Below are 12,660 nucleotides of genomic sequence, written 5' to 3' on the forward strand. Positions count from 1 at the left end.
GCATGGAGCCTGGTTAGGTTTGTCTCTCTCCCTCTCTCTCTCTGCCCCTCCCCTGCTCATGCTTTGTCTCTCTCAAAATAAATAACCATCAAAAAAATTTTATAGTGTGCAGTCATTGACATTTAATATAATACAGCTTTTTTGTGCTTATTTGCAAAAGATCTTAAAGATCTACTTTATCTTTAATCTAGACTACATTATGTAAAATGCTAGAAATTTATGGAAGAAAATGCATTTGAACAAAATTTTTCCTTAGTAGGCTTTGTTCAAGTTGCATGGTTACAGTGGTACTGCAAAATGTGCTTTATTTAATTTCTTTTGTTTTACTTAGTTATCTCAATTTTCTCAATTTTCTAAGCTACACAGATATAAGTCTTGGCATTGTTTTATGAGAAATGCAGTTGGACAGTTTCCTAAAATTTTCTAAATGATTCATGTATGACAGTATAAAGGTAGTTAGACTGTGGTAACTTTTTTTCTCTTCCTGAAAATGACTACAATATTTAACTGCCGTGAAATGAAACCATAACTTATAATGTACATGGCAAAGAAAGAAAGAAAATCTGTCAATACACATTCAAAATTGTTAAAGATATAAGTGGATGTGTCTGGCTAAATGAGATTTAGAACTCCTTAAGCCTTGTTTGATTTTAGAAAGAAAAAAGGGCTTGAATTTTTAAGTCTAAATAGAATGATAAAACAAAGCATTAACTTAACCAGTCTCTCTGCCATTAGTTATTTTGGTCATCATCCGTATCTTTTATCCAATCAAATGATTTAAAATTTTAATAGGAAGCAAGAAATTCTACTAAGAGAGGAAAATAAACTTTACTAATAGAGGAAGGCAAACTAAAGAGACTTAATAAATAAATATTTTATTACAATACTATAATTAGTGATGATGACAGCAATACATATAGCAAATTATGAAAGTAAAGTGATTTTTCTTCCTGCTAGGCTATAAAAGATGTTTTTTTAAGGGCACATTAATACTATTCCCTTAATGTAAGCTTGGGCATCAGTCCAGGTGCTATTTCTAAAAGCAGTAAGCACTTAACAAGGCCTTCTATAGAAATACCTCAGTAGTATTGCTGGAGTGGAGCTATGCATTCCCAGTGAAAGGACTCAGTAGTCATTAGCAACTTTTACAGAAATCTTTGGACAGCTTTCACAGGACAGCAAGGAGGATATTCATGAAACTACTCAGGAAAGTTAATTCCAAATCAAAAAGAGACGCATTTGCAATTCAAGAAATTGAATGGTAATGCCAATTAGTCACATTTTCTATTTAAGAAAAGATTAGGGTGGAATCTCAGTAGCTCAGTTGATTAAGCATCCAACATTGGCTCAGGTCATGATCTCACCATTCTTGGGTTTGAGCTCCACATCCGGCTCTCCCGCTGTCAGCACAGCTTTGGATCCTCTCTCTGCCCCTCCCCCTCTGGTTCTCTTTCTCTCACTCTCTTTCAAAATTAATGGATAAACTTAATAAAAAAAAAAAAAAGAACGAAAGAAAAGATTAGGTATACGTCAACTTCAGGATGGCAGAAGAAACACATGTTGAAACACCTGTTTTTGTGTGCTCTCATTTTCTCTTTCTGAATATATCACGTACATATGTGCATCTCTTCCTGCTATGTATACATATATATGTATGCATATGTAACAGGAAGATAGATAATGGTATAGGTATAGAATCTCCAATGTCAGAATAAAAAAAGTGAAGTGTCTGGGCCCCAGGGACCTCAGTCGGTTGCCTGTCTGACTCTTGACTTCAGCTCAGGTCAAAATCTCAACGTCATGGGATCAGGCCCTAAGTCTGGGCTCCACGCTGAGTGTGGAGCCCCCTTAAGATTCTTTCTATCTCTCCCTCTTTCACTCTCCACTGCTGAGGCACAGTCTCTCTCCTAAAAAAAAAAAAAAAAGTAAAGTGTCTAGGTGTCTAGACACCAGAAACAGAGAAGGAACAGACAGCAATAAGCCATATTTGAAGCCATTAGGCCCATGAAGTGAGTCACCTAGAAATCCACAGTGGCTAAGGTCTCAGCACCTACATAGAAACAGAAGCCAAGTTTCTAGGCCCTACATACAGTGGGGAATCAGAACTGGGAAACATCTGTGAAGCCAGAAGATGCAATGTATTAAAAGTGACGAAGGAAAATATTTCATGATGATAAAATGAACAATGCACTAAAATACGACAATTAAAACTTACGTGCACTGAAACAGAACTTTGCAGCATATAAAGCAAGACTCACAGATTTAAAGTGAAAAATCCCAAATCTACAATTTTGGTGTGATATTTTAACCAATGAATTAATAAACTGGTAGAATAAGCAGGCAAAAAGCAGTTCTTGAAATACCCAAACCTGATTAATAATTTTTAGTCAATAGATATTTTAAAAATTTTTTTTAACATTTATTTATTTTTGAGAGACAGAGACAGACAGAGCATGAGCGGGGGAGGGGCAGAGAGAGAGAAGGAGACAGAATCTGAAGCAGGCTGCAGGCTGTGAGCAAGCTGTCAGCACAGAGCCTGATACAGGGCTAAAACCCACAAACTGTGAGATCATGACCTGAGCCGAAGTCAGATGCTCAACCGATTGAGCCACCCAGGTGCCCCAGCCAATAGATATTTTATTAGAGAACTATTCACCTAATAAAGAATGCATATTTTTTTAAATGTTTATTTATTTTTGAAAGAGAGAGAGAGACAGAATGTGAGCAGGGGAGGGGCAGAGAGAGAGGGAGACACAGAATCTGAGTCAGGCTCCAGGCTCTGAGCTGTCAGCACAGATCCCAATGCAGGGCTCAAACTCATGAACTGCGAGATCATGACCTGAAACGAAGTCAGATGCTTAACCAACGGAGCCACCCAGTTACACTGAGAATGCATATTTTTAAGCACATATTTTGGACCTTTATAAAATGAATGATTACTTTAGACAGAAGTTTTAAGAAATTAAAAAAAAAAATTAAACAGCTCACAACTCTTTAGTAAAAACAGTAAATGAAATTAAAAATTAGCAACCAAACACATCTAATAAAATAGAATAATTTTGGAAATAAAATATCACATGGCTAAATAATACACACTGCTAAACAAATAACAACAAAGATTTTTAAATATTTAAAATAAACAGAGGGGCACCTGGGTGGAGTCAGTTGAGCATCTGACTTGAGCTTAGATCATGATCTCATGGTTTGTGGGCTCGAGCCCAGTGTCAGGCTCTGTGCTGACAACTCAGAGCCTGGAGCCTGCTTCAGATTCTGTGTCTTCTTCTTTCTGCCCCTCCGCTGCCCACGCTCTCTCTCTCTCAAAAATAAACATTAAAAAATTTTTAAAAATAAAACAAACAGAAAAGCTACATTATGTTCCAACTGGTGGTCCAAAATCAGTATTTGGAAGATGTATCATTTCATGTCCATTCATTATAAGATGAGACAAAATCGAGACTAAATAAATTTAGCAATTATCTCAAAGCGCTAAAATTGTAGTAAGCCAAGAGAAGGGAGAGGAAGAAATACCACAGGTAAAAGGAAAAATTAATAGGGGAGCCTGGGTGACCCAATCAGTTAAGTGTATGACTCTTGATTTTGGCTCAGATCATGATCTCATGATCATGTGAGATTGAGCCTGGGGTCAGGCTCTGCGCTGACAGCTCGGGGCCTGCTTGGGATTCTCTCTCTGTCCCTCTCTCTGCCCTGCTTGTGCTCACTCAATCTCTCTCAAAATAACTAAAATAAAACTTTTTTAAAAAGTAAAAATTAATAAAATAGAAAATAAGAGTAACAGAAGTAATAACAACCAAAAATTAGAAATGATGATCAATAAAACTAAGAGATAATGCATTGAAAAGACAAAATAGATACTCTTAAAAGCATGGTAAATAAAACTAGAGAACAAAAGCAAAAACAATTCAGAAGGAGAAAGACAAACTGAACCTACATTAGAAGTTTTTTTAACTTATAAAATAACATAATGAATAAATATATATTAACAAATTTGAAAGCATAAAGGAAATTGTAATTTCCTCAAAAGATTGAATTATGTAAATCAAACCATGGCAAACTTAAAAAAGATAAACAAAATACATAGAAAACCTATACATTTCCCTCAGAAGCAGACCTCAAGGCAAGTATTTGGGTGCAAGTAGTTTGTACAGTAGTTGACTTCCCAAAGCCCTGATGTGGAAGTGTAGAACGTGAAGACAAAGTGAGAACATTCCTGGGCGGGTTACCAGGAGTGATAAGTAGGGCTTGGTCCCCCTGGAGGCCTCTGGAAGTCTGTGTGAAATACTTTTCCGAATTATGCCACTTGAGGAGCAATGAAACTAAGGCATGCATCCACAAACTCTTATCTTTCATTTGTTGTGGGTTTCTCCTGGAGGTACTAGTTCCCTGAAACTTGTGGCCCCTTCTGCATGGGAGCCAAAGGCAGTCATCAGCCAGAGCATCGCTTCCAGGAAGCAGCTGTTGACATGCATCGTACAGATGACTGACGGCCGGGCCCCAACAGTCCATGCTACAATAAGTACCTACTTATTGTTGTTGTTGTTTTTAAATGCTTCACCCCGATGGCGGAGGGAGAATCACAGTGGTGATCCCCCTACTACACGGGCACCCATCCTGGGAAGTCTCTCTATCCTTGAGGGCCTGAGAGCTCCCCCGTCTCCTACCAGACCTATGAACACTCTTTTCATTTGACCTGAGAGTTCAAATGCAAGACAAATTGTTTCGGTGTGGGGCAATCAGAGTAGATTTTTTAGAGAATGTGTAATCTGAACAGGGCAAATTTACAGTGGGTAGCAAGAAATGAATAGAACATTCCAGGTCTAGAAGACTGGTATACATAAAATGGACAAAAGAGTAGAAATGAGAAAGTCTAGTGCATGTTTTCCTATTAATGAGTGATCTGGGTTGACTTGAAGCAGAAAGGTTCATGTAGCAAGAAATTTCAGTGACAGGTGATTTGGAAAGATCTGGCATATGACTTTATCTAATTAACACTGCTAGCCAATTCAGGCTAAGGAAATAACAAAGAAAATTGTGTTTTAGGAAGTTAAATCGGTCGGTAAGGTTAAAGAGATTTTGGGCAAGGAGCTGCAATGGTTTTTGAAGTAATAAATGCCTATATTTGGATTGGCTACAGTGGGGATGGAAAGAAAGGAACAAATTGAGAACACACAAAATTTTAGAATGGAAAGGTATTTTAGAAAACCACCCACTTCCCCACCATTTTGAAGATCAGGTAACTGAAGCAGGGAGAGGAAGTGTCTTATTTGATGTCAGAAGGCTAGTTAGTAGCTAAGACAAGAATACATTTTGATCATTGGACTCCAAGCAAGGGTTATTTTTAAAATTCAGAGGCTTCTTCTTCCAGTGATAAGCAAATGATTGAACTGTGGTTGTTACATTTAGACTTTCCTTTCCTCTTTCTGGTTTGAGGCTTAAGAAAGGAAATAGCCACCAATCTTTCTTATCTCACTAGAAAAATTTCAGAACTTGGCAACTAGTTAGTCATGAGGTTTGAACTCAAACAAGGAATGAAAAATAAATGATTGTCTTGATGATTGAGAAAATAAAATGGATTTTGATTGAGAAAATGAATTTTTTTTTGCAGAGATAAAGACATTTCTTCTAGGCTGCTGAGTTTAAGGTGACAAGATACATAAGAATACATGGTCAGCATGAAGACGGAGTATACATGATCAGGAGGGCTCGACATGTTTGCATACAAGTGCTGACCTTAAGTCATATGTGCAGCGATTTTAGGTGTGATTTTTGAAGTTAATTTATTCAGTCAAATTTCTTTTCTTTCCTATCTTAAAAGACCTAAGATGGAATTTGTTTAACTTCAGACAGGTTGATTAATCTCTGATACCAGTTGCTATGTAATAATACCTGCATCAGCATTTCTAATTTTATAGTTAGACAAAGTTATTTTAAAAGGAAATTTCACAGAGAAAGATTTGAACATCTGGAAAATATATGTAGAATGTCATATCTAAGTCCATGATATTGCCAAATAGGTGGTGTACAACTTTTTTTAAGTCAAGCACAAATTATATAATCTTCTTATTCTTTGGATAATGTTTAATATCTTGAAATAATTACTTTTCAAGTTTGTCTGAATCTCTGCTCTATTAAATTGATTATGAAAAAATATTTTTTCTTTGAATTAGTGTACATCTTTTCTTTCTTTTTCTTTCTTTCTTTCTTTCTTTCTTTCTTTCTTTCTTTCCTTCCTTCCTTCCTTCCTTTCTTCCTCCCTTCCTCTCTTTTTATTGAATTATAACTGACATACAGTATTGTATTCGTTTCAGGTATACAACATATTGTTTTGATATATATTTTATATATATTTAAATGATCATCTCTCTCTCTCTCTCTTTTTTTGGAGAGAGAGAGAGATACAGAGCATGAGCAAGGGAGAGGGTCAGAGGGAGAGAGAGAGAATATCTCAAGCAAGCTCCAAACTTAGCGTGGAGCCCAAAGCGGGGCTTGATCCCATGAACCTGGGATCATGCCCTGAGCTGCAATCAAGAGTCAGAAGCTCAATGGACTAAGCTAGCCAGATGCCTCAATTGTGAAATGATCATCTAGCTCAACAGGTGCAGTTGCCATGGTCACTATGCAAAGTTATTACAACATTATGGGCTATATTCCCTATACTGTACATTACATCCTCATTATTTATTTATTTTATGACTAAGTTTGTATCTCTTTATCCCTTTCACCTATTTTGCCCATCCCCCATCCCCCTCCTCCCTGGCAACGACCAGTTCACTCTCTGTATCTATAAATCTGTTTTGGTTTTGTTTGCTCATTTGTTTTACTTTTTAAATTCCACATATAAGTGAAATCTTATGGTATGTATTTTCCTCTGTCTGACTTATTTCAGTTAGTATACTACCTTCTAGATCCATCCATGTGGTCACAAATGGCAAGATTTCATTTGCTTTTTTCTAGCTTAGTAAGATTTCATTGTGTTTCAGTATATATGCATAATATCTTCCTTTATCCATTCATCTGTTGATGGACACTTGGGTTGCCTCCAGATCGTGGCTATTATAAATAAGGCGGCAGTGAACATGAGGATGCATTAGTCTTTTTGATTTAATGTTTTTGTTTTGTTCAGATAAATACCCAGAAGAGGAATTGCTGGATTTTATGGTTGCTCTATTTTTTCACGTTTATTTTATTTTTGAGAGACAGAGAGAGAGAGACACACACACACAGAGAATATGTGCATATGCACCCATGAACCAGTGGGAGAGGGGCAGAAAGAGAGAGAGAGAGAGAGAAAGAGAGAATCCCAAGGAGGCACCACACTGTCAGCGCAAAGTCTGATGCAGGCCTTGATCCCACGAACTGTGAGATTATGACCTGAGCTGAAGTCGAGGGTCAAATGCTTAACCGACTGAGCCATCAGGTTCCCCTATGGTTGTTCTATTTTTAATTTTTTGAGGAACTTCCATGCTATTTCCCATAATGGCTGCACCAATTGCATGCCCACCAACTGTGCATGAAGGTTCCCTTTTCTTTACATTCTTGCTGGCATTTGTTTTCTCTAGTCTTTCAAACTGTAGCCATTCTGACAGGTATGAGGTGGCATCTCATTGTGGTTTTGTTTGCATATGGTTTTGATGATGAGTGATGTTGAGCATCTCTTCACGTGTCTGTTGGCCATCTGTATGTCTTCTTTGGAAAATATCTATTCAGGTCCTCCGCCCATTTTTTAATTGGGTTGTTTTTTTTGTGATTGAGTTGTGTGAATTTTTTATATGTTTTGGGTATCAACGCCTTATCAGATATATCATTTGCAGATATCTTCTCCCAGTCAGTAGATCACGTTCACTGCATTCCTTCACTATACAAAAGCATTTTAGTTTGATGCAGTCCTAATTGTTTATTTTTGCTTTTGTTGCCCTTTCACTCTTTTTTTTAAAGGCTATTTTTAGAGTAGTTTTAAGCTTGCAACGACATTTAGAAGGAGGTCCAGAGATTTCTTGTATACCTCCTGCTCCCACTGTTAACACCACTCACCAGAATGATATTTTTTACATCTCTACACTGTAATCACACAAAGTCCATAGAATTGATATATCATAATCACACAAAGTCCACAGCTGACCACACAAAGTGTTTATTCTTGATGCTGTACATTCTATGGGTTTGGACAAATATATAATGACATATATCTGTGATTATAATATCATACAGAGTATTTTTACTGCCCTAAAATCCCCAGTGCTCTGACTGTTCATTTCACCTTTCCCTGCTCCACCCCTGCAACCACTGATCTTTTTATTGTTTCCATGGTATTGCCTTTTCCAGAACGTCATATGTTGGAATCATACAGTATGTGCCTTCTCAGATTGGCTTCTTTCAGTTAGTAACATGCATTCAGGATCTTTGGGGGGTTTTGTTTGTTTGTTTGCTTTGTTTTTAATGTTTATTTTATTTTATTTTATTTTGTTTTATTGAGAGACAGAGTGAGAATGCATGAAAGTAGGGGAGGGTCAGAGAGAGAGGGGGACAGAGGATCAGAAGCAGGTTCTGCACTGACAGCAGAGTGTCCAATGTGGGGCTTGAACACATGAGCTGTGAGATCATGACCTGAGCCAAAGTCATATGCTTAATGGACTGAGTCACCCAGGTGCCCCTAGGATCTTTCTTTTTTTTTTTTTTAATAGTTTTTTTTTAATTTTTTTTTTAACGTTTATTTATTTTTGAGACAAAGAGAAACAGAGCATGAACGGGGGAGGGTCAGAGAGAGAGGGAGACACAGAATCCGAAACAGGCTCCAGGCTCTGAGCTGTCAGCATAGAGCCTGATGTGGGGCTCGAACTCACAGACTGTGAGATCATGACCTGAGCTGAAGTCAGACACCCAACCGACTGAGTCACCCAGGTGCCCCTATCAATAAATATTTATTAAGTAGCAATTTGAATAGAGAACTGAATATAGTATGTCTTTGGGAAATGTTTGCTTCCTAATATATGTAAGCTGAAGTGAATTAAAATAGAAAATAAACAAAAAAAATAAAATTTCTAATATATGCCAAAGACTCTATTAGCATTCTACTTAATACAGAAAAACAGTTTATAAGTTAGATACTATATCCTCACTTTAAACATAAAGAAACTAAAATGCATAGAGATTAAGTAACTTGGCAATATTTATATAATTACTAAGAGACAGAGCCCACATATGAGTTCAGGTCTTCATCTACTTTTTCATTCATATATGAGGAGATTGGGAAAAATGGATCCTGCATTTTGGATTGACAACACTGGACTGGGTCACCAAGCTACCCACTATTCCCTGCTGTTCCCATTGGGCATGGTTTACTCATTGTGTGATTTGCTTACCTTCTCAGTGAACCCCAAAGTAGCCCAATAAACTTAGATAATCCTGTTTATTCTGAGCATCCCTGTAGGATAATTCTTAGGCCTGTAAATTTCTGAAAAGTTTCAGCATTGATATGAAGTCCCAAAAAGCTAAGTACTGTACTGTGGAGGCGGCGGCTGCTACTTCTTCCTCCTCCTCCTCCTCCTCCTCCTCCTCCTCCTCCTCCTCCTCTTCTTCTTCTTTAACATTTATTCATTTTTGAGAGACAGAGAAAGAAGATGAGCGGAGGAGGGACAGAGAGAGAGGGAGACACAGAATCCGAAGCAGGTCCCTGGCTACAGAGACTGACACGGGGCTTAAACCCATGAACCATGAGATCATGCCCTGAGCCGAAGGTGGACATTTAGCCAACTGAGCCACCCAGGTGCCCCTATACTGGAGCTTCTTGGAATTCCCATAGTTGTTCAGTCATCTAGGAAAGCTCATGAAACCTCTTTTATCCTAGGAATCTTCTGATAAAGAGTCAAGTAGAAAGAGATTCCAAGGATATCCTCATTTGTGAATCATTGATAGCTGTGTCAAACTGCAACAGGAACTGTAGGGGATGATTTCTCTACATATACTGACCTTCCAATTTAATAATGCATGGAGAGCTGAGGTATAAATGTATTGAGCAGCAAATATTTATTCAACTTCCAATGTGAGTTTTGTTCTGCACAATGTGCTGGAGGGTCCTTGGAAATCCAACCCAGATTGGGCATGGTCTCCACTCTCAAGGGAGCACAGGTCAGTGTAGAGGAAAATAATAAGCAAGTAAGCAAATAAATAAAAATATTTCACTGCTGATGCTAAGTGATGGAACAGGGTGCTGTGATCAGAAATAGCCTAAAGGGCTTTAGTTTACATTGGGTAGTCGGGGAGGGTACTGGTAAGAATGTGACATTTGAGCTGAGAGCTGAAGGAGGAGAAGGATCCAGTCTCATGAGGGGGCGAGAGAGGCAGAATTTCAAGCCAAGCTAATTGCTAGAGCAGTGTGAGGCGGGGTAAGAACTGGGCCTGTTCTAAGAACAGGTAGAAGCCTAGACTGGCTGGAGCTTCCTGAGGAGGGAAGATAAAAGCAGAAAATGAGGTAATTAATTGCTCTTTCTTCCTGTATTTAATTAAAATGCCCTGGCATATTTGCAAACCACAAGACCCTTGAGTGGATTCTGAAGGCTTTTCACTGTTTAAAAGTGAGTGAGAAGACAAACACCAATAAAAATGAATAAAAGATTCTCACAAAAGGATAGAACATGGTCAATAAGCACATGAAATGATGCTCAATACCATTACACAGCAAGGAAGTGCACATTAAAAGTACCAGGAGATGACACTGCCCACTGAACTGGCTACAATTATAAAGACTGATAATGTCAACTGCTGGGCGGGATATGGAACACTGCTTATGGGTACAACTACTTTAGAAAATAATTCTGTAGTTTTTGGTGAAGTTAAACATACACTTACCCTACGAGACAGCAATTCCATTACTCGATATTTACCCAAAATACGTGAAAAGATAAAACTACAGAAAGCTTGCATCCAAATATTCACAGTGGCTGTATTAGCAATAGGCAAAAATTAGAAACAGTGCGAAGGTCCATTAACATGTGGTATATCAGTAAAATGGCCTAATCCTCAGCAAGAAAAAGGAATAAACTACTTTCACACACACCTATATAGACGAGCCTCAAACAAATGGTGAAAGAAAGAAGCCTGGCATGCACATACACACAAAATATGTGTGTATGATGATTCTATTTATAAGACATTCTAGAAGGGAAAAATTACTGTACAGTGACAGAAAGTGAAAGCTGATGAGGCTAGTGGTTGTCTGAAGCTAAGGGTGGGAAATTTTTGCTGCAAAGGGTCATGAGGGGGATCTATTTGGGGTGATGCAAATATTCCAAATCTTGATGGTGATAGTGGTAATATCAGTATAGATATTTGTCAGAACTAACTGAAATGCGTACTTAAAATGGGTGCATTTTATTGTATATAAATTATACCTCAATACAGTTCACTGTAAAGAAACTAAACAAATTTGTTTTTATTAATGTTCACCGCTATTGTTCATAAGATCTATTTTCTATAGTAAACTAAATGTTTCCCATATTTCTTTAAGAATACTCACTTTTTGTTATCCTTTATCAGTCCTGACTGAAGTTTTTAAAAATAATTATTAGTATTTTACATTACATGGCACAGAGCTATGAAAAAAAATAGGATCTCCTGAACTGTATTAATTTATGGGCATTCAGGAGATCTTTGCCCTATTGTTATTATTATAATTTTTAACTTGGCATGTTGTTGTTAAAGAGTGATAACAATGGATATTCAAGGGAATTTTACAGAAAGATTTTTAAATTATTATCATCGCATTTTAGGTTTCTTACTGGCTTAAGATTAGATATGCCCCAAAGAGGATGTCTTAAAGTTCCCTGAAAAATAGAGCCCGAGTCAAAGCCCCAAATCCTAAGACTTTATTGGGAGATTTACCCTTGCCAGGGTAGCTACAGTAAGGGAAAAAGAGTGAGCTGAAGGAAGGTAGGTGGTATGGTGGCCCAGCAGGCCACAGCTTCAGAATTTTGAAAGCACAGTGTATTTCTCACATCAGGAAGGAAGTCTTTGAAGAGGGTCTTAAGAAAACCCTGCTACTTGGAACAGTGTAAGAGAGAAGGAAAAGAGAGGAATTTAATTGAGGGCTCTTTCCATTTTCCTGATTCTATTAGTTTCAGTTTGTCCATAGGACACGAACCCCCCGCCACTTCTGAGTTGTATTATTAGGTGCTGGGGAAGCCCTGTTCCACACCCCATGGCACGATACTTTTTCTGAATGTGGATGTGATGGGAAGAACCAGAGCCACTGTGGGTCCTCTCAGTTTGGCCTAGGAGCATGGGCTGCTGCAGCAGCCTTGTGGACAGTGCATGAAGGCTGGGCTGGGCCAGCTGACACCTGCGAGGGCTGAGACAGCTGGCAGTGTGAGCAGATGATGCACCAATGGTGACAGGGGAGCATTCTAATGAGCAAACTGTCCAAGTCTGGGAGGAGAGTTGTGAATGTGGGAATTTGGGAAAGCACATGAAGTGGGTTCTCTACTCTGGATTGGAAAACTCTAGAAGCCGATTGAGCATGTGTAACTGTAGGATAATTTACCTTCCAAGTTTGGGGGAAATTTGGTGGTGGTGTTAAGGAAAGAAAGAAAAAAAATTCCTCCTGGATTATTTTGGGAAAGGAGTTTACTGTTTCAAACTAATAATAGT

The sequence above is a fragment of the Acinonyx jubatus genome, chromosome A1 (genome assembly GCF_027475565.1).
Source record: "Acinonyx jubatus isolate Ajub_Pintada_27869175 chromosome A1, VMU_Ajub_asm_v1.0, whole genome shotgun sequence".
Classification (NCBI taxonomy): Eukaryota; Metazoa; Chordata; class Mammalia; order Carnivora; family Felidae; genus Acinonyx; species Acinonyx jubatus.